The sequence below is a fragment of the Eschrichtius robustus genome, chromosome 6, assembly GCF_028021215.1.
Source record: "Eschrichtius robustus isolate mEscRob2 chromosome 6, mEscRob2.pri, whole genome shotgun sequence".
NCBI lineage: Eukaryota > Metazoa > Chordata > Mammalia > Artiodactyla > Eschrichtiidae > Eschrichtius > Eschrichtius robustus.
This window is the reverse complement of record NC_090829.1, coordinates 123,905,212-123,929,880: the sequence shown is the minus strand read 5'-3', so window position 1 is coordinate 123,929,880 and position 24,669 is coordinate 123,905,212. Positions and strand designations below refer to the sequence as shown.

Below are 24,669 nucleotides of genomic sequence, written 5' to 3'. Positions count from 1 at the left end.
ATTGCGTTGATGATTGCACAACTCTGTGAATATACTATAAGGCAATTTATTTAATTTTACCCTTTGATGGGTAAATTGCGTGCTATGTGAATTATATGTTAGAAAATATTAAAAATTAAAGCCAAAAGAAAGAATATGAGTGTTCCATAAAGAACTGGAAAGGATAGGCAAGGTTTTGGGCCGAGGAGTAGGGAGAATGCATTTGTTATTTGAGAGCATCATTCATGCCTCAGGGTAAAGAATAAATTTGAAAAGGGGAAGAGAAAACACCAAGAAACATACTGCAATGATAGTGTTCTGGGAAAAGGTAGAGGTAGATGAGATGGAGAGAAGTGAGTGGATTCTAGAAACATACTGCAATGATAGTGTTCTGGGAAAAGGTAGAGGTAGATGAGATGGAGAGAAGTGAGTGGATTCTAGAAACATACTGAGGGAGAATCCACAGCATTCAGTGAATGTTTAGATGGGAGCTGGTGATGAAAGAAAGGAGGAAAAGGATGTGTTCAAGTTTCTGTCACAGATCCCTATATGGGAAATCTGATCTATTATTAGTAGATCGTTGTACATATATAAAATTATACATATATATGCATATATTCACATTTGACCATAACAAATCATATTTTAATAACCAGCATACATTATATTCCATATTATATACCCAGTACTTTACTATTTGAAATTGAAATGCTACAATAATCAGGCCAAAAGCAGAATAAACTTTTCAGAGATTTTAACTTAAAAAAATTAGAGAAGGTGAATTCCAACTGATAATTGTCAAAATGCTGGTTATCAGAATGTGACGTAAATATTTTGTATTGGTGCCTGTGCGTGCTGCCTTCTTTACCTTAATAGTAGGTAAGACCAGAGACTACAGAACCAAATGGGAAACTTTACACCCTGTTTGTGCCACCTATTAGCTTTGTAACCTGGAGTCAACTACTTAATTTAGCTGTACCTCAGTTTCTCTCTCTGTATAATGGGTTTAAAACTACAGCCTTTATAGTATTATGAGGGAGATTAATGATTTGAATATTTGAAAAGAGCTCAGCACCTGTTAAGTGGTTGGCAAATAAATTGGCACAAAACATCTGATATCCAGATCTAAATGATAAATATGTGAGTTTACACAATATCCATTTCATTGTGAGGTCCAAAGGCATTCTATCTCAAAGGGAAATGGCACCTCTCCTATCTTCTTACTTAACAGTGCATTACTGTTGCTAGACTTTTCTCATGATTCCTTGAACCACATGCCAGTTATTTATTTATAATATTATAAATATTTATAATATTTTATCAATGAAAATATGTTAAGATATTCAGTAAAAAACAAAATTAAGATTAGGATGAAAAGCTACTATAGGACAGCAAAATTACTAAATAAATAATAAATGATAAAACATTTCACATATAAATGATTAAATTGCCAAATAATGAGATTTATATTTTATTTCATCCATAATACTAATACAAAATCCCTAGATATTGAATTTATCTGTAATTGCCACTACGTTTGTGGATGGTTTGGCTGTATGCTTGACCCTGCCCTTCATCAGAAGGACCTTCCCTGCTCAAATGCCATGACTTTGGTGTCAAAAGCCTTGTCTTGTAGGCTTTATACAGACAGAGGCTCTGTGTCACTATTCAATGGTTTTAAATTTGTGGATTCTAATGACTATGTATCATTTCCAAAATATATATATTAGTTAAAGCTGTATTAAGTATCCGACCCCATGTCTATATCACTATTACTTATGGTCATTCATTGTGATTGGAGTTCTAAGCAAATAAATTAGGAGAGGAATGTGCTTGTAGTATGGCTGATCATTTTAATTTTGGCAACACCATTGTTGACTCTGAATGACAAGATACTTATTTTTTGTTGTTGTTTCTTGAGTGTATGTGCAATTTTAATCAAATATGAAGATATAACAAAATATTTGATATCAGTGTTGTTCAGAAAATTCAGCACATAGGAATTCAAGCCATAAGTATGGGGCTAGTGTAGAAAGCCAGTAGGCTTTCGATCCATTTAAAATGTCATTGCTTTCCCCAAGGTTAAGAAACCATGAAAAAGAGGATGATCACTATTGTTTTTGAATTTCCAATTTTTCTGTATATCCTTCATAATGGAAAATAAGCAAAGAACGAAAACTCCTTATCAAAAAATCAATAAGGGATAAAGAAGCCAAGAAGAAACTTAAATCTAAAAGTTACATCCTATCTTGAGCTAAAATTTAGTTTCATGGCACACAGCAATGAGAAGATAGACAGGAGGTCTGAAAGAATGAGGCACATTATACACTGAAATTCTTCCTATTCAACATTTATCATAAGATGCTCAGGTGTATTGTGATGATGTATGCACATAATTGAACTTACCTTGTGAATACTGATATCACATTATTACACCATACTGCTCTGGAAGTAACATAATGACGAAAATATAGACTCCATTGTTTCAAAGCTTTGAATAAGCCATAGGTTTGGTTCAATGTTTTTTTTAATTCAGATTTTAAAACGTTTTTCTTTATAACATAAACATAACCAATTGGAAAACAGATGAAACGCAATACTAAAAATATTAGAATTGGAATGGCATAACGTTGATAATGACTGAGGCTGTGATAGAGCGTGGGGTTTCATGATACCATTCTCCAGTCTTTGTTTTAAATATACATCACACATTTTATCATGGGAATTTTAAAACAGCATAACCAAGATGGGATGTGTTCCTTTATCCGATTTTCTCAATTGTTAGAACATATAGAGCAGAGCGGAACCCAAATTAAAGTCTAGAGCATGCTGCTGCAGCCTACTTACAAACCCATAGATTTTTGTATTGAAAGCCCTGAGGTTTTGCTGTCGTTATTTTGCAGTTATCACAGTGCAAGTTGGCTAATAGACAGTACATAAGTTTTGTTGCTTTTCCCTAGGTCTGGTTAGAATTACTTAAGATTGTGTAGCCTCAGTGCTAGATACATGATAAATGTTATTATAATCAGTGATGTAGTTAGTAACCAGTGTCTCAGCGGTATGGCAATCTTGTCCAAATTAGAGACAAATGAAAGATTTTTGTAAAGCAAAAAGCACAATATGCAACAGCAATTAGTACAATAATGTTAAATGAAATGTTTAAAAATTGCCTGACACATAGTATATATTCAATGTTAACAATAGTTATTATCCTTTTCCTATAGTATATCTTTATACAAATTCCTACAACATGTTCTGTAAGGGAAAAATTACAGTGTGAAGAAATACAAAATATTTTGGGAACATTCTTTCTTTGCTCTATCTAGTGACACAAATAAGGGCCCTGTTCTGAGACTTCTTTGGCCACCACTCACTCAAAGCATGAAAAAGACACAGGACTGCTCTAAGTATATGTACATTTTCTTCCTGTCTATGTTTCATTTGGATAAATTGTATTTTTCTGTCTTTGATTTTACTAGACTTTTCTTCTGCAGCATCTAATCTTCTTTTAATCCAATCCAATGTCTTTTTTACTTGACATTTTTTTGATCTGTAGAATTTTGATTTAGTCTTTTACTTTGTCATGTTTCTCTGTATTATGCTCCTGCCTTCCTTTTACCTTGTAGTACATATGCAGTATATGTAAAAAAAAAAAAAAAAACAAAAAAAAAAAGGCGTTCCTATCTACTAATACTGTTATTTGTGTCAATGGGTCTGTTTCTATTGATTGATTTGGTTTTTTCCCTATTATGGGTTATATTTTCATGGACCTTGTATACCTCATAATTCTTTATTGGATGCCAAACATTGAGAATTATATACTTTGAGATATATATATATATATATATATATATATATATACACACATACATATATATATGTACGTATATATATATATATATATACGTATATGGTCTCTTTTCTGAGATATTGTTAAGTTACTTGAAAACAGTTTTATTCTTTTGAGGCTTTTAAACTTTGTTAGGCGAGCTGGGAGCAATCTTTAGTTTAGGACTAATTCGACTACACTACTGAAGCAACATACTTCAGTATTCCAGTGGTTCTTTCTGTGGCCTTGGACTCACACACACATACACTTATCAATACTCAGCTGAAGACTCTTGGGGAAAGTGCTGAAGATCTCTGGAGCGCTCTCTGTGTGAATTTCTTCTCCACAGAGCTCTCTCCTCTCTGGTACCCCATCCTGTGATTTCTAGCACCCTAAGTCATTCAAACTCAGAACACTGGCTCCTCAAATAAAAGGGTCAGACTCTTCATCCCTGTGCTACAGCCTGGAAACGCTCTACACGGTATGCTCGACCAATCGTAGGGGTCACATCATTTGTTTCTCTCCTCTCATGGATCAATATGCTATCCATCATGACATAAATTTTGTCTGTTGTCATTGTTTAAAGTCAGAGTATAAATCAAGCCCTTCTTTATCTAATATGCCTGGAAATACACGCTCTAACAAGTATTTTAAATTGTCACTAGTCCCACACTTAACATCAGAAAATGCAATGCATTTACCATCTAGTGATCAACTTTTGTCACATATATGAGAATTCTTATGGTATACAACACATCGCTATTAACAGCATCACTTTTATCAGACTAATACCACAAAGTAGAATAGTACTTGGCAATGTATGTGTATATTTTTCCTTCTTTTAAAAAATCACATCATTTCAAATACATATTAAAGTATATACAACATAGGTTATATAAGAAATGTTATGAAAATAATGTGTATAATTACTATCATATGTACTGGCAGTGTTATAGCAAATATATGCTCCGCTTTTAACACACAGCTATGCTGAGTGACTCATATACTTTACTTCAGTGCCTCATTTTAGGCGGGAAGCTCAAGAAGATAAAAAATATTTCTTATCTCTTCGTTTTGAACTCTTCTCAGGCTGTCTTACTGTCTGACAATTATGCAATTAACCTAATTATTTTAAATAAAAAGCACTTTATTTATTGGAAACGTTTTATCTTATACATGCACATAAACACCAAAAACTAACAATACATAAAAACAGTTTAATCAAATCATTTTGCTACATAGACAAAGAAACAAGCTACCTCTACATGATGGCTAAAAATTAAAACTGTGTATAACATACACGAACTCCAGTGAGCTGCTTTAGTTTGGTTTTGGTTTTGCATTTTGTTTGTTTTGTGGTAAAGTATCTACTCATAAAGAAAAGACAAATTAAAACAAATACTGCATATACAAACTAAACTTTCTATAGTTTAGAAGTCTTCAATTAAAAGAGAAGGTACTCTCCAGAAAGGATCTAAGTTATCAAGGTAATAAAATAATGCATAGGAGAAAGAAAGGTGGAAATGTTAACAAAATTTATTTATTTTTTACCAAAAGCCAAATGGTGTATTAAGACAGTTTCAAAGTGTGGAATAAATGAATCAGTGCTACAACTCTAAACCGTAGAAAGGAAAAGATACAGTGTGGACTTTGTCAAAACATTAAAAGAGAAGGTAAAGCCTATATTTCTATATTACATTATTTTATAATAAAAAGAAAATTATGGCTCAGACAGGTCTGTGATGAATCTTTACATTGATATATATCAATCATCAGACAATAAAAATTTACAGACATTATCATTAAAGGGGGGCTTGGTGTAAACAGAGAGCCAAGAAGCAGAGATGGTCTGGGAAGTTATATTACCTTTGCTACGACAATCAAAAATGATAAGAAACAGCCCTCAACAAGTTTCTAATTGTGTGCTGGGATATGCAGGTATGGGATGTGTAGTAAATAATTATACTACAGGGCAGATCGTTGTAAATTACATGAGAAGGTGTTAGAATAGTATACTTCATAGCACAATGTGCTATCTCAACATGCGGATCAAAACAGCCAGCCAGGCATGTTTTCTGTGATGTAGGAAGAGGAGATCCAACATCTCGCTATGGTACACACAGGAAATGTGTGCAGTTCTATTGCTTGCTAACTTCCTGCTTCTATAAAATTTGTCTATGGAAACTCCTTAATTATCACCATTTCTATCATTTGGTCTCAGAGGATATTTAATTTATGAATAAGCAAATTATTAATTCACTAAGCAATCAGAGGATTATATATATTTATTCAAATTGTTTATCACTGAGTATGCTATTACTTTAGCATTATGTTTTTTCTTTTTAATTTTTGTCCCAGTAGCTTCACACCCCCTATGACTCAGATAGATGCAGTGTACTTCAAAACTGAATGCACATATCCATATAGTAAGTCAACTCTAGTGTTCTGTACACAGTTTAAGTTCTTATCTGGTTTCAGATTTTGTAATTAAAAGAATAGCGGTCTGCAATTTATACTTAGTTTACCTAAAGAATTCAACAATTAACCTAAACACACACATAGTTAAAAAACAATAGTCTTACTATATTGACTTCAGGTTGGCAATCAAGGACTCCCTCAGCAAACTCAAAAGTGCTGGAAACTGTGACTAGTACATCAAAGATTTGTGATAGTTTTCACTACACTTATGACTCACAGTGTACATTCAAAGTTGTAGATGGATAAAGTACACACACTATTGAAAATCTTCCAGCACCAAGGATTGATGGAGGAAATGTGAAATCTTATTTGGTTGAAATTAATTGATCTTAATAGTAGGATTTGAGGAAAAAATGAAGGCAATAGAGATTTGAAGAATGGCCTATCATGTAGAGCAGTGTAGGTAATAAAAGGGATTTCCAAATGATATGAGAAGCTATTGGAGGCTTCTGAACAAAAGAGTGATATTATCTGGCTTATTTCAAATGGATCAATTTAGCTCTTTTAATGAGAATAACAGGAGGCAAAGGTGAATGCATTAAAACCTCTTAAAAGTTATTGCAATAGTCTAGGCAAGTCACTATGCTGGCTTGGACTTAGAGCAGCAACAGCTGCGTTTTGAGAAATGATCAAATTTTTAATATATTTAAAATAAGGCTAAGAGGATTTAAAAAATTTGAATATGTGTATAACAATCAATAAGTCAAAGATTACACAAAGAATTTTAGACTTTATTACTGGAGGGAAGGAATCACCATTTAATGAAATTTGGATAACTGAGGGAGAAGCAGAAGTAGAGATAATGTATAGAGTGGACTGGATATTTTCAGTTTAAGATACTTATTTAATATCCAAATGGAGCTACCTGGTAGACCACTGGATACAGACAACTAGGATTTAGTGGAGAGGTTCATGTTGAAAATTTGGAGTTTACTGAATCCAGCTGGTAATTAAAGCCATGAGACTAGATGAATAAGTCAAGGGAATAAACATAGTTAGAGAAAGGAATCCAAGAATAGACCCCAAACTAGGGCCCTTGATAATTTAGAGGTCAATTAGAAGACAAAGACTGATAAGAGAAAAAACAGGAAAGTATACCATAAGCCAAAGACCATGCAACAAGCAGAAAAGATCATTTAATTGGATCAATGCTTCTCTTAGGCAGAAAAGTAAAATCAGGACTGCTAATTTGGGATAAAATTTAGAAAAGTGAATGTTATTAGTAAAAAGCTCTCCAAAGAGTTTCAGTGGAGTCATGTGGACAAAGCATGACTGGAGTATATTCAAGAGATAATTCTAGGAAGAATTTAGAGAGAACAAGATTAAACAACATTTTCAGGGGACTTTGCTATGAATAGAGGATAGAAATCAGATGGGATTTGGAAGCCAAATGTAGTAGCTATCTATCTTTCTAATATTTGCACAGACAAAAATATATACTCATATATGAAGGATATGTGGGTATAACTATAATTAACTACACTGTGCATTTCATATCCATGACTCATTTATTTTGGACTGGAAGCTTGTACCTCTTAATCTCCCTCACCTATTTATTTCCTCCCCCCACCCAGTTCCCCTCTGGCAACCACTTGTTTGTTCTCTGCATCTATAAGTCTGTCTCTGCTTTGTTATGTTTGTTCATTTGTTTTGATTTTTAGATTCCACACACAAGTGAAATAGGATTTTTGTCTTTCTCTGTCTGAATTATTTCTCTTAGCATAATTCCCTCTAGGGCCATCCATGTTGGCAAGAGTTCATTCTTTTTTTATGACTAAGAAATATTGATATGTCATGTCTCCTTTATCCATTTATATATTGATGGGCACTTAGGTGACTTCCATATCTTGGCTCTTGTAAATAAAGGTGTAATGAACATAGGGATGCATATATCTTTTCAAATTAGTGTTTACATTTTCTGTGGAAAAATACCCAGGAGTGGAATTTACATTCCCACCAACAGGGCACAAGTGCTCCCTTTTCTACACATCTTCTCCAACACTTGGTATTTGCTGCCGTTTTGATAATAGCCATTCCAATGGGTGTGAGGTGATATCTCATTGTGGTTTTGACTTGCATTTCCCTGATGATTAGTGATGTTGAGCATGTTTTCATGTGCCTGTTGGCAATCTGTATGTCTTCTTTGGAAGAATGTCTATTCTGGTACTCTGTCCATTTTTTAAATTGGGTTGTTTGGTTGTTTTTGATGTTGAGATGTATGAGTTATTTGTATTAGATATTAACTTCTTAAAGGATATATGGTTTGCAAATATCTTCTCCCATTAAGTAGGTGACATTTTTGGTTTTTGATAGTTTCCATCTCTGTGCAAAAGTTTTTGAGTTTGATATAGTCCCATTTGTTTAGGTTTGCTTTTGTTTCCCTTGCCTGAAGAGACATATCCAAAGAAATATTACCAAGATCAATGTCAAAGAGTTTACTGCCTACATTTTCTTCTAGAAGTTTTGTGACTTCAGGTCTTACATTTAGTCTTTAATCCATTTTAAATTTATTTTTGTGCATGGTGTGAGAGAGTAGTCCAGTTTGATTCTTTTGGATGTAGCTGTTCAGTTTTCCCAACACCATTTAGGCTATCTTTTCTGTATTGTATATTCTTGCCTACTGTGTCATTGATTAATTGACCATATAAGTGTGTGTTCCTTTTTAGGCTCTCTATTCTGTTCCATTGATCTATGTATCTGTTTATATGCTAATACCATATGGTTTTGATTACTGAAGCTTTGTAGGATTGAAATCAGGGAGCATTAAAACTCCAGTGTTGTTATTCTTTCTCAAGATCATTTTGGCTTTTGTGTTTCCATACAAATTTTAGAATTATTTGTTCTAGTTCTGTGAAAAATGCCATTGATATTTTGATAGGAATAGAATTGAATCTGTAAATTGCCTTGGATAGTATGGTCATTTTAACAATATTAATTCTTCCAATCCATGAACCCAGTATATCTTTCCATCCGTTTGCATCATCTTCAATTTATTTCATCAGTGTTTTATAGTTTTCTGAGTACAGATCTTTTATCTCCTTAGTTACATTATTCCTATGTATTTTATTATTTTTGATGCAATGGTGAATGAGATTGTTTTCTTAATTTCACTTTCTGATACTTCATCGTTAGTGTACAGAAATGCAACAGATTTCTGTATTTAATCATGTGTCCTGTAATTTTACTGAATTCATTGATGAGTTCTGGTAGTTTTTAAGAGGCATCTTTAGGATTTTCTATGCATCGTATCATGTCATCTGCAAACAGTGACAGCTTAACTTCTTCCTTTCCAATTAGGGTTGACCTTATTTCTTCTTGTCTGGTTACTGTGTCTAGGACTTCCAATACTATGTTGAATAAAAGTGATGAGACGAAGCATCCTTGTTTTGTTTCTAATCTTAGAGAAAATGCTTTCAGCTATTCTACTAGCTGTGGGCTTGCCATATATGGCCTTTATTATGTTGAGGTATGTTCCCATGAAACCCACTATATTAAGAGTTTTTATCAAAAATCGATGTTGAGTTTTTTAAAAAACCTTTTCCAAATCTATTGAGAGAATATGATTTTTATTTTTCAGTTTGTTAATGTGGTGTATCACACTGATTTGCAGATATGGAACCATCCTTGCATCCCTGGGATAAATCCCACTTGATCATGGTGTATGATCCTTTTAATGTATTGTTAAATTCAGTTTGCTAATAGCTTGTCGAGTATTTTTGCATTTATGTTCATCAGTGATATTGGCCTGTAATTTTCTTTTTTGTGATATCTTTGTCTGGTGTTTGTATCAGGCTGATTCTGCCCTTGCAGAATGAGTTCAAAAGCAATCTTTTCTCTGCAAATTTTTGGAATAGTTTGAGAAGGATAAAAGTTACCTCTTCTCTAAATGTTTAGTAGAATTCACCTGTAAAACCATCTGGTCCTGGACTTCTGTTTGTTGGGAGCTATTTTATTACTCACTCAATCTCATTGCTGATAACTGGTCTGTTCATATTTTCTATTTCTTCTTGGTTCAGTCCTGGAAGATTGTACATTTATATGAACTTGTCCAATTCATGTTGTATATTTTATTGGCATATATAATTGTTCTTTATAATTTATTATGGTCCCTTGTATTTTGATGGTATTGGTTGTAAATTCTTTTTCATTTCCAATTTTATTTATTTGGGCCCTCGCTCTGTTTTTCTTGATGAGTCTGACTAAAGGTTTATCAACTTTATTTATCTTTTCAAAAAACCAGCTCTTAACTTCATTGATCTTTTCATTTTTTTTATTCTCTATTTATTTATTTCTATTCTGATTTTTTGACTTCTTTTCTTCTGCTAACTTTGGTTGTGTTTGTTCTTATTTTTCTACTTTCATTACAAGTAAGGTTAGGTTGTTTATTTGAGACTTTTCTTGTTTCCTGAGGTAGGCTTCTATTGCTATAAACTTCCCTCTTACACTACTTTTGCTCCATCCCATGGATTTTGGATTGTTATGTTTTTGTTTTCATTTTTCTCCAGGTATCTTTTGATTTCTTCTTTGATTTCTTCAGTGATCCATTAGTTGTTTAACAGTGTATTGTTTAACCTCCACGTTTGTGTTTTTTGCAATTTTTTTTGTAACTGATTTCTAGTTGTGGATTGTGGTTGGAAAAGATGCTTGATATGATTTTAATTTTCTTTAATTTACTGAGACATTTTTTTGTGACCTAGTATGTGACCTATCCTAGAGAATGTTCCTTATGCCCTTAAAAAAAAGTATATTCTGCTGCTTTTGAATGGGTTGTATATATTCTAATGTGATGTTTTAGGCCAGCGTTTCCTTATTAATTTTTTCTGTCTGGATGATCTGTCCATTGAGCTAGGTGAGGTGTTAAAGTCCCCTACTATTATTGTGTTACTGCCAATTTCTCCCTTTATGGTTGTTAATATTTGCTTTATGTGTTTAAGTGCTCCTATGTTGGGTGCATATATATTTACAATTGTTATCTCTTCTTGTTTATTTATCCTTTGATGATCATTTAATGTCCTTCTTTGTCTCTTGTTTTAACCTCTGTTTTTAAGTCTATTTGTCTGATAAAAGTATTGCTACCCCAGATTTCATTTCAATTTGCATGAAATAACTTTTTCATCCTGTCACTTTCAGTATGCATGTGTCTTTAGATCTGAAGTGAGTCTCTTGTAGGCAGCATATATATGGGTCTTGTTTTTGTAACCATTCAGCCACTCTATGTCTTTTGATTAGAGCATTACTGCATTTACATTTAAAATAATCATTGATACATACATACTTCTTGCCATCTTGTTAATTGTTTGGGGGTTATTTTTATACTTATTTTTTATTCCTTTCTTCTTCTTTATTCTTTTCTCCTGGGATTTGATAACTATTTTCAGTGTTATGTTTGGATTCCTGTTGCTTTTTGTGTATCTATTATAGAATTTTTGGTTTGTGGTTACCATGAGTTTTATATATAGCAATATATAAATATACTTTATTTTAAGTTGATGATCTCTTAAATTCAAATGCATCTTAACAACCTTGCACTTTTACACCCCGCCCCACATGCTTACTGTTTTTAACATCATATTTTACATCTTTTTGTTTTGTGTATCCCTTAGCTACTTATTGTGGATTTAGATGGTTTTATTACTTTTGTCTTTTAACCTTCTTAGTAGATTTATACATGGTTGGTTTACTTACTTTACTGTATATATGTCTTTACCAATGAGATTTTTTTTCCTTTTAGAATTATCATATTTCTAGTTGTGGACTTTTCTTTTTTGCTTAGAGAAGTCCCTTTAACATTTATTTTAAAACTGGTTTGATGGTGCTGAACCTTTTTAGCTTTGGCTTGTCTGAAAAACTTTTGATCTCTCCATCAAATCTGAAAGAAAGCCTTGCTAGGTAGAGCATTCCTGGTTGTAGGTGTTTCCTTTTCATCACTTTAAATATTATGTCACTCTTTTATGGGCTATCAAATTTCTGCTGAAACTCATGTCAGCTGATAGACTACATGAGTTCCCTTGCATGTAACTTGTTACTTTTCCCGTGCTGCTTTTAATATTCTCTCTTCATCTTTAATTTGTGCCACTTTTATTGCAATGTGTCTTGATGTGATCCTTTTTGGGTTTATCCTGTTTGAGACTCTTTGTGCTTCCTGGACCTGGATGTTTGTTTCCTTTCCCAAGATAGGGAACTTTTCAGCTATTATATCTTCAAATATATCCTATGCCCATTTCCCTCTCTCTTCTCCTCTGGAACCCCTACAATGCAAATGTTAGTACACTTGATGCTATCCTAGAGGTCTCTTAAACTGTCGTCATTTCTTTTTATTCTTTATTCTTTGTTCTGTTCTGCTTCAGTGATTTCCACTATTCTGTCTTCCAGCTCGCTGTTCTGTTCCTCTGTATCATCTTATCTACTGTTGATTCCTCTATTGTACTTTTCATTTCATTTATCATATTCTTCATCACTGTTTGGTTCTTCTTTATATTTTTTAACTCTTTGTTAAAAACTTCTAACTTCCCATTCTGTTCATCCAATCTTCCCCCAAGTTCTTTGAACACCTTTATAATCATTAATTTGAACTCTTTATAGGGTAGATTGCCTATCTCCACTTCATTTAATTTTTCTTCTGGGGTGTTATCTTGTTCATCTGTTTGGAACATATTACTGTCACCTCATTTTGTCTAATTTTCTATTTTTATTTCTATGTATTTGGTAGGTGGTAGGTTGGTTACATTTCCTGACCTTGGAGAAGTGGCCTTTTGCAGGAGACGTATTATGTGTCCCAGCAGCACACTTCCCTCTATTCACCAGACCTATATGCTCTAGGGGTGCCCCCATGTGAGATGCCTGGGTCCTTCTCTTACGGTGGGATGACTACTGTGAATGGTCTGGTAGGTGTGTCTGGCTTGGGTCTGGTTGGTTGCCAGGCTCTGCCTTGTGCCGAGAATGCTGGCCTCTGGGGCAGGATGGGTCACAAGGTGGCTGGCTGCAGAGACCCAGTGGTTCCTGAGGGTAGTTCTGACCTACTGATTGGCAGACCTGGGTTCTAGGGTGAGTGGTTGTCAAGCCAGGGTCATGGATCTCTATGTCAACTTGCTGATGTGTGGGGCCAGGGCCCAGGGTGTCCTGGGGCTACTGCTGACCCAGAAGTGGGTGGAGCCATGTCCTGGGATCTCTGGCTACAGGACCCTGGGGGCCCCAGCACTGGTTTCAGTCCCCTGGTGCACTGGGTTGGTTCCTACCATGGCTGGCTGCAGGGCCCAGGGTGTCCTAAAGTTGGTGTTGGCATGCTGGTGGGTGGGGTCAGATCCAGGGGTGGCTGTATAACCATGTAATATCTAAGTATGGGTACAGACCATAACTAGACTTATTGTGGAGATAATTGTGAAATGTATAGAACTGCTGAGTCACTATAACAGAACCTAACATAGTATTGAAGGTCAATTATATTTCAAAAACAAACAAATTCATAGAAAAAGAGTTCATATTTAGATTTGTGGTTACCAGAGGCAGGGGTGGATGAAGGCAGTCAAAAGGCACAAATGTCCAGTTATAAGGTAAGTACTAAGGATGTAAGATACAACATGATAAATATAATTAACACTGCTGTATGTTATATATGAACATTAAGAGAGCAAATCCTGTGAGTTCTCATCACAAGGAAAATATTTTTTTCTATTTCTTTAATTTTGTATCTATATGAGATGTTGGGTGTTCACTAAACTTATTGCGATAATCACTTCATGATGTATATAGGTCAACTAATTATGCTGTATACCTTAAACTTATACAGTGCTGTATGGCAATTATATCTCAATAAAACTGGAAGAAAAAATAAAATTAGAAATACAGGAAAAGGGGTTTCCCTGGTGGCTCAGTGGTTAAGAAGCCACCTGCCAATGCAGGGGACACGGGTTCGAGCCCTGGTCCGGGAAGATCACACATGCTGTGGAGCAACTAAGCCCGCGTGCCGCAACTACTGAGCCTGTGCTCTAGAGCCCGTGAGCCACAACTACTGAGCCTGTGTGCCACAACTACTGAAGCCTGCACGCCTAGAGCCCATGCTCCGCAACAAGAGAGGCCACTGCAATGAGAAGCCTGCGCATGGCCAAGAAAAGTAGCCCCCCTCACCACAACCAGAGAAAAGCCCGCGTGCAGCAACGAAGACCCAATGCAGCCAAAAATAAAATAAATAAACTAAAATAAACAAATTTTAAAAAAAGAAATAGGGCTTCCCTGGTGGATCAGTGGTTGAGAATCTGCCTGCCAATGCAGGGGACACGGGTTCGAGCCCTGGTCTGGGAAGATCCCACATGCCGCGGAGCAACTGGGCCCGTGAGCCACAATTACTGAGCCTGCGCGTCTGGAGCCTGTGCCCGACAACGAGAGGCCGCGATAGTGAGAGGCCTGCGCACCGCGATGAAGAGTGGCCCCCGCTTGCCACAACTAGAGAAAGCCCTCACTCAGAAACGAAGACCCAACACAGCCATACATACATACATATATGCATAAATAAAAAGAATGTAAGCAGACAAGAATATCATTAAAAAAAAAAAATTAAAAAAAAAAGAAATAGAGGAAAAAAGGATATGTAGGTATGTACGTACTCATTTTATATATAATATATACATAAATGTATGTTATGTATAAGTTACATATTATGTTAATTATATTTTATATGCTATAATATATGTAAAAGAAAAAAATTTTGAATGTTGATGGGAATAATAAATAAGGTGGAGAGTAAAAAAATGTTGGAAATAGAGAGATAAATTATTGGATTAATGTCTATAATATGTTAGGATTGGAAGTAGCATCCACATAAAAACTTGAATATTACCTTCATGGTAGTATATAGGTTCAGCTATGTTTGATGTAGATGTAGTAATAGGAATTTGTTACAGTTTTCTTTTGATTGTTTTTATTTTCTTAGTAAAGAGGAACCAGTTCACCAGCTGAGCTTTTTTAGAACAGAGGAGGTTTATGAACTTGAGGATGGAGGAAATGTATGAGGTAGTTATCTAAAACTGGTGAAGAAAATGAGCCAGGAAAATGTGGCATGAGTACTGCAAAACACAAAGAGCATGCATTAAGCTATGGGTCACAATTTTAAAGGGAGATCATTCAGAATGATTGTAGTTTTCCTCCAGCTAACTTCAGCTGTCTTGCAACATGTGTGGAATAGGCATTGAGGTTAATTAAACCATGACTGGCATTTTGCTAGGAACAGTTCACAAAGCAAAAAAAGATCCAGGAGTGTATATGTGATAGTGATTATAATAGATCATGAAATTTAAGCTGGGGAATAAAAGAAGTGAACAAGGTGGGTGACTTGGGCAAGGGAAAGAGATGGTAGGATCCACAGATATTAAAATTACATCATTTTTATATATTTGATAGAGTATAAATGTTTTTCTTATAAGTAGATACACTATTAAATATGCATCCAAAATAATCTGGCTTCCAAGAATGAAGAACTTAGAGAGTTGAATAAGAAATTTTGTGGATTACAAAACAACAGTGAAGATGCTGCTTCAAGATATAGATCATGACAATACCTAGTAGCCAAGGAAGAGCCACGCTAAGAAGGTCTTTTCCCCTCAGTAAACACAACTACTCAGCAGATGGCTGAACAGAGTTATTACTGAAGATCTTTGTTTAATATATTTTATTTAAATTTATTATCTGTTAATCCATGAGTCAAGAGCAATGAGGGCATTATAATGACTGTGTTAAAGTACTTTCCATGAAAATGTATTCAATTTTACAAATTAATTATTGTGTAACTAATATTTTTTTATGCACTTGTTTTTGCTTCATGCTTAAACTTGGCAATGGAATTCATCAAATGTATTAATTTTTTGCAAGTTGTCTATTAGAATGTTTATTGAAATATTTTCAGATATATACTGTGTCTACTTGTACAGCAATTCGTTCAAATTTATTTCCTTTTGTTTTTTGAATTTAGTTACTGTTTTCCACTAAAATTTCACATAAATAAATCAAAATTACGTTTACCAGAAAATCTGTTATTTTTGTTAAGTCGATTAATAGTCACTGAACTCTACATTTTTTTTGTAGCTACATTATTTTATATTTTCCTCAGTGGTAAATTTCTTCATAAGATAAAGTAAATACCACATGAAGTCTGTAACAGAATATGGCATTTACAATAAAAAATAATATATTTTCTGCTACAAAGCCAAAGAAAAATCACTTTCAGTATGTAAATAATGTTTTTTTTCCCCAGAACAATTATGGTAGAATTGTGAACTAATATCATATCATCCTACAAACAAGATGATAGTTTCTTTCAAGTGGATATACTTATATACATTTTAAAATAATAGTTCATTAATAAATGATGTTTTTTTAAAAGAACAATGAAATTTTTATTTTTTAACTATTTCCCAGAATTTTCTCAAAAATGTTTTTTAAAATTACATGTTGAACTTATGACTAGACTTCTTTGATAATTTTTATTTGAGGTGTGGGCTGGAAAAGAAATTTCAGAGAGTTGTAAATGATTGAAAACCCACCTCTCAGCAAGCTCAGAAGCATCCAGGAAGATTTCCAACATGCCTAATTATAATCTACACCCTACATCAGATGAGGAATAGAAGTATCCATTTTGCCTATTGCCCAGCAGGGACCTATAATACTGCTCTCAGAACACTAGTAGGAAAAAATGCATTAGAAAGACCTTAAAAATGTCATTCAAATACAAAATCCTTCAGAAAAGCCCATTATCTCTGAAAAGAAAAAAAAATACAGGCATTAAAATCTACAGGTGCCAGGAGTATGCTCTTTAGCATTCCTCTCTACAACCAGAAACTGACATTTTTTTTCCAATGTAAAGACATTACCAAAGTAATCTTAGCTTTTCTTATAATTGTTATATGGAAAAGCTATATAGAAGAAGGAAATTGCAAACACACTGCCTCACTATATTAAGTTATTAGAAAATCATGAATTGAAAAATTAGTAAATACCTGAATTTAAAAAGGGCTTAGCATGGAAATAAAAACTGTATCTTAAAATATGTGATTATCTACTGAATCAATAGAAAGATTTATAGAATAGGGAAATAGAGTTTGAAGGGGATATATTTTATCACTGATGGAACTGAAAAATATATCAACTTATCTGAAGTCACAGAGAAGGTAAATGGCAAATCCAGAAATTGAGACAAAGAATCAGTTTTGCAACTACCACATCATTTCAATTCATTAAGCTCTGTTTTATATGAACTGGGAATTCCAATGCTAACATGACTAGAAATCCATGAGTTAGACAAACGAATTCCTTTTATATATCTTATATATGTATTGGATATCAAGATCACATTAAGTTGACTGTGTGTATTTTTATGTGTGTTGGGGGGTGGGTTTGTGATGGAAGACACATAGTAATTTTAAAGGTAGTGGTTCTCTACAGGGTACAAACACAGGAGCAATTTCTGGGGCTTTTCAAAATATAGCTCTCTAATCCCTGTCAAAGATACTGGATAAGAATATCTAGGAGCCAGGTGCAGTTAGAACTCTGGGAGAGAGGCTCAGACATTTTCCAGGGAGTAAGGCTCAGTCAGGTACATGTGTATACAGCTCCTTATGTGATTCTGATGTACAGCCTTGGTTCAGTACCACTCACCCCCTTCCCCGAATATTAACTTAAAGATTTAATTTCACAGCAAGGCAGAATATCAGGGTAACAAAGATTATTTAAGATTTTCTAATACAATGTCACATCAAATGAAAGGATTTTTTTTTGTTTTAGACATTGATGATCTTACAAATTGTGACAGAGAAATTCATGGGACTGGACATTCTGTCATTTGGAATTTAATACATTCTATTATCTATAATCCCTGAGTCTTCGAAAGTCTTCGAAAACTTTTTTTACATTGATGTATTCTTTGTGCATAGGATAGCACATGTAAACACAAAAGCCCTCAATAAAACTTGTTGATCGTTGTTAAATGAACTTGGGCAAATGATAAAGGAAACATTAGTGACATAAATTCCTGTCACTGTAAAGATAATTTTACTGTTACATTTTATTAAATTTAATTTTCAAGAACTTGTATTTGCTTTAGAATGAAAAAAGGGGGAAATACAGAAAGGCTAATGTAATTTTCACAGTTTATATATAAAAATATCTAAGAACTTTTAGTAGAGATTTTCATATAATGTGAAAAGTTTACTCCATTATCCTCTGCCCTCCATTAAAAGTGGTTTAAATAAATCATTTAAAAGCATGAACTTTCCTTAGGTCCAAAGCTGTACCTATGCAATAAAAAATAATATCCTAGAGCATAAAACAACAAAATAATAATGAGTGCAGTAATGTAATTATAAATATTTTTACACTAGGAATTTAATTTGTTATAAAATTTAAAACATATTTTATTCAGGTGCTTGTATCAAAGAACTGCCCATCTTTATTTTTACTAGAAATTCTTTTTGTCTTGGTAGTTTATTGTGCAAGAACATTTGAAGTAAGTATTGTCCAGATCATAGTGCCTCAATTCATGGAGAAAAATGTTTACCACTTATATACAATTAAAATAGAAACACTCTGGTACAACTAAGACTTCTGTATGTAAATGCAAAGCTAAATGTTAAAGTAGACCCTTTATAATTTGTATTTTTTTTAATCTTAAATTTCAGTTTAAATACATCTATTTATTCGATGGGACAGAAAGCAAAATGGACTTAAAGTACTAAAGTTAATGTTGAATCAGTAGGCTTGTTTTCTTTGACACAGAAAAACACATTTTTCAAATTAATCTAAAAGAACAGAAAGTCTTATTATTTTAATCACAAAGTTTGAGTTGATCTAAGCTTAGACCATTACCAGCACTTCATATTTTACTTCAGCAAAATAGAAAAAAATTGTTTTTGAAGTTAAATCACTATGCTTTATTTATTGAGTTTATTGGCATCATTTTGAAAAGATCATTTGGTGTTAAGGATTGCAATTAAATGGGTTTTTGTTACTATGATTTGTGAACTTTCTACCCATTAACTAAAAATGTAGCATATTTATTTACTGGAGGGAAGTGCTTGACCCCCCAAATAAAAGAAAGCATAACAGGGTCTGTCCTCAAAATTCTGTAGCTAAACTTTGTATCATGTTAATTCAAAGTATGTTTGAAATAAAAGCAGTGTTTTAAAAGTATGGTGTGTGTACCAGTAAAGGTGCACATGCTAAGTTTAGGTATTATTTTTAAAACAAATTTTATTTTATAGTTTTATATTTACTTTGATGTGCACTTTAAAGTGTAACTGATATTTTTGGTTAGGATTAGAATAAAGAAAACACTAATTTAATTTAAAGAAAAAAAATTAAGTGTATAACAGTCCAGGCAGCACATGAATATGGAAAAGAAATGAAACTGATGGTCAAATGACTGAAGTTTGAGAAATTCTGCTTTAAAACAGTTACAAATTATTGCTATACCTTTCAAATACTTCTTAGTCAGTGTAGAGTGGGATTAATTTCTAGTGGAGGTAGGACTAAAATTTACTCTGTAGGACAAATATACCAGAAGTAAAGTAATTATAGATTCTGTATCTTAAGAGTAGATAGCATGACTCATGTGAGATGTCATCCACCAAACAATATTATAAGCACTTTAGAATTATTACATAAAACATTCTATTCATGTAGATGAGATTGGTTACTGTTACGTTTACATTTTTGTAAGAATTTTAGAGATAAAAATCACTTCCTGTAGCTCTTTTACTTCCATTTACTCCCAAAATGACAAGCAACAAAATTTCTAAAAAATGTTCAAAACAAAACAATTTTATCATATGAATATGAAATCATATTTTGAAAATTGATGAAGAACTGGCATTCTTAAGCAACCTGGCTTTGTGGGGCATACAATTTATTTTTCTTCCTATCTTAATGACTTGTTTAGGTACTTCTTAGAATGTAGAAGAGTCTCTTCCAAATCAATACTTATTGCTACATAATATCGGAGGTGAAAAAGGGCCCAAAAGGAAGCAAAAAAATGACCTACTTCCTACAAAGGAAAATTCTGGGGAGAGTGGGAGAAGATAGACCTGGGAGAGAGGGAAAAAGAAGATGATGATGTAATAAATCTGTGGTATTTCTAGTCTGATATTGTTTCTCACCGAGTAAAGACCAGGCTTTATCTCTCAGAGTAGTCTGAAAGTCTATCCTTATTCAGGATAGGAAGTTACAGCCCTCATCTGTAGTATTTCCCTGCAATGATAGAGATTGGCACATACAGTGATTAAGATGACACTCAAATGCAGATTCCCAACATCGTCAACTTCCAAGAGGAATGCAATATATAGTTACAAGATTTGGAATTTAGTATGGTAAGACAAGTTCATATATGAGTCATTGAAATGACACTGCTAGAGATTATTTCATAGTAAACTTCTACATATAGCTATTCAAAGATGCACAACCTACAACAACTGTAACAACATTCTATCGTTTTGTGGATGGTATTATTCATACAATACCTATGACTATGCTCATACTAGTTTTTATCTGGTTTCTTTGGGGCAGCGGTTGTTGTCACAGAATTAATATGACCATTGTCTCATTTCTAAAGTATCTAAAGACTAAATACCTCCAAGGAAAAGAGAAGATAACACTTTTAAGTTCAATTTGGGTCGGAGATATTGATCCGCATGCTCTCATTTCGTCTTTAGAAACTTTTCCAGGTAGGTTTTATTATTACCCTAATATAGACGTGCAGAAACTGAAATCAGGCAGGAGAAGTAACATGGTAAATGACACGCCAAAGTGACAAATTTGGGATTAAATTTTGACTTGCATGACACTTCGTGACTTCCCATACTAATTTAACAATACCTATAATCGTACATCTACTAATATTTATTGATCAATAAGAATGATAATAAGGGATCATTTAAGGAAAATGATTCAAAATAGATGACAGAGGTTTATACCAGGGACTTCAAAACACTCTAGTCATACAACCTCACATAATCCTCAAATCAACCCTGTGAAAAAGCATGGTTTTATTTAGAAAATAAAGATTTTTAATGTAAAAAAATTAGATTGCTTAGTGTTTAAATTGCAAAACAATTTACAACTTTTGAGTCATAGCTGAATTAAACACATTCCATGATAATAGCTTTTGTTCTGTCTTAAACTTTATTGTGTGCATTTAACTATTATTACAGTTAAGTATATAGCATCTATTAAATGAAGAGGCCAGGGCTTTCTAATTTTTATACACAAATGTATCTTAGGATGACTCCAAAAAAATAATGTGCTAAAATTAAGCTATCAATTTAATAAAATTTTTGATAACCCAAGTAAATTGATATTTTAATGAAAAATTATCAAGTTATCACTAAAATAAATTGCCCAAATTTTTTCAATAAATGTGTAATTAAAAGTTAGTGAGGTAAAACTGTGAATTTTTTAAAAAAAATAAAGAACAAAATATCTTAAAATAACAATGGATATTAAGAAAATATTTCTAAAGCAAGTGCATACTGTATTTTTCTTACATATTACATGTATTTTTTAAATTTTTCAGGAGAGTTTTTAAAATTACATATATTATTTTAAATGTAGGGAAGATGAATTAAAGTAGATTATAGAGAAAATAGTTATGAGTTTAAAAGAGTTCTGTGTTTAAGCACTATACTTTCTGTTGTTGTTTCTGAAGGATATATTATGCAAAGATATTTTACAGTACATCATTAACATGCATAGTCCAATAGTGCTACAGAACTACAGCTGCAGAAAATATCTACATGTGAGTACATTAATTGAGACCCTTTTCTTTGAAAATCTACAATGATGAACATATTTGCTAAATATATTTTCCTATTTTTGGATGGAGTTATTAGTTTGAAGTATATTACTGATGATATTTCACTGTCTATGACCTACACAATTATCATTTTCATTGATAGTAATGAAAGGTTTTGATTGTTTTATTCTGTGATTTCCAAGCCCCTATCAAGGTGCCAAGTAATTTGTCAAGAACATTTTTCTGTTGAAAGGATTAGTTGTACAATTTCATTTGACTTAGAGCTCGAGAACTGCTTTCCAATGTATGGATGACTTGGATAGCATCCATATAACACCAACGGATGATTTTCTTAAAGTACTCCTAGGTCCTGTGCTTGACATACTAAATCAACCTCAGAAAGTGGGATTCTAGAATCTGCATTTTAACAGGCTCTCCAAGTGATTCTTAAGGCAAATACAATCTCATGCTACTTTTCATGACAAGAGAGATATAATCACAATATACTCTATGGTAATGTTTAAACAGACTTTAGTTATCAGACTTTATGGAGTCTATTAACAATTTGAGTTTACTCAAAATAATAGAAACAAGATAAACTATGCTTCAATATTTATGCAATATGATAAAGAAACAATAAAGTTTATTGAATATTTACAATATCCTAAAGACTTTGATATGCATTTTACAATGTACTCTTCATCTACTACCAATAAGTGAAATAAATATTGTTATCCACATTTTAAAGATGAAGAAACTCATATTAAAAAGACTTCACATAGTATTGCCAAAGCTGAAGCGTCATAAATGGCTGAGCTGAGATTCAAAACTAGATGTGACTTACTGCAAGGCTCAGTTCAACTCTTCATTTTTTGTATTTCGGCTGTTGAAGAAACTAGGAATGTTAGGAGAAAGGAGGCTTACCATCCAGGAAATAAGGCAGTGTTCTTAAAATAATTTTGGAGAAAAGTCAGGATAGGAAGTGAGTAGTCTTAACTTGTATATCTACTGGATAAAAGTTGTGTTTGGAAAAACAAAAGTGTATTAGGGTTTCTATAATGGTTTTGTGACAAAGCAAAAGAAAAACAAAAGTTGTGTGCTTTAATAGACATGGTCCTTAGCAAACAAAAACTAGGTGATCATTTTTCACAACTGTTATCAAAGAAATTTCTGTATGTAGTTTTGGTGGCTTGGGGCATAGAACAAAATATCATGGTCTTCTAGTTACTTGATAACTTTTTATTGATAAGATAACTGAATATAATGTACCTCTCATTATTGGTATGAACATAAGGAAACATCTGTTAAATGAAGAGTAAAAGCTATGTTTGAGAAGAGAACTTTCAGGAAATATATATTACAAAAAAAATAATGAAAGTATGAGTTAGGAATATGAACATATAATTAATAATGGTGTCTAAACATGAAAATTATTATTCTTGAGTGATTTTGTCCAAAGAAAAGTACTAAACTGACAATGAAAACAGTTATCTACAGTTTTATATATCTAATTTTTTTGGACAATTTTAAAGAATTTTATGGAGATATAACTCCTTTCCAGATTTGGCAATGCGCCGTAGTAGTTAAAAAAATATGAAAGCAAACTCTACATCATTTTTCTGGGTTGCCAGAAGAATGCCAATGTCATTCACATTTTATAAATTTGATTTTCAACTTTCATATATAAAGTAAGTATATCAAAATAGTATAACTATTGCCAAAAGAAATATGCCCTTTGGGCTTCCTTGGTGGCGCAGTGGTTGAGAATCTGCCTGCCAATGCAGGGGGCACGGGTTCGAGCCCTGGTCTGGGAAGATCCCACATGCCGCGGAGCAACTAGGCCCGTGAGCCACAACTACTGAGCCTGCGCGTCTGGAGCCTGTGCTCCGCAACAAGAGAGGCCGCGACAGTGAGAGGCCCGCGCACCGCGATGAAGAGTGGCCCCCGCTTGCCACAACTAGAGAAAGCCCTCGCACAGAAACGGAGACCCAACACAGCCAAAAATAAATAAATAAATAAATAAATAATTTTAAAAAAAATTGCACAGGGCTACACACACACACACACACACACACACACACACAAATGGGTGCATGAATTGGTGAGAGCTGAATAAGGCCTGTAGGACAGTTAAAAAAAAGAAATATGCCCTTAAAAATGCCATCATGAGGAGGAAATGGGGCTAAGAAGGGTGATATACAGGAATACATTATTTCAAAAGATAAATAGTAAATGGCCAGGGAGAAGCCTCTTTTGTCAATTTATGGAGTTAGCATGTTGTTAAAATTACATGATGAGTTGGAGGGATAGAAAGCATATTTTGAACAAACTGATTTCAAATTTTGCTGCTATCAATGTTGGTAAGTCAAAGGTACTTATATTTTAGAAATCATTTTCTTCAACAGAAATTGATTTGAACAAATGAAAGAGATTTTAAGAAGGTTGCTCTTTAACACTGAGAAAGAAAAGAGATCTATGTGTTTAATCTGATAATTTTTACATGTGTGAAAATGCCAATTCTATCATATTATTAATCCACTGCCTTTTTCTTTCCGTTTCAGTTTGGTTTATACTTGGGGCCTTATACAACTAGTTACAAAAAATAACAATAATG

At 33.3% G+C, this 24,669-nt stretch overlaps 1 protein-coding gene across 1 annotated transcript in view; it reads right to left on the bottom strand.

Annotated features, from left to right (window-relative positions):
- The window catches only part of NCAM2 (neural cell adhesion molecule 2), a 232,497-nt gene that overhangs the window by 137,473 nt on the left and 70,355 nt on the right, over positions 1 to 24,669 (bottom strand). The window lies entirely within an intron of this gene.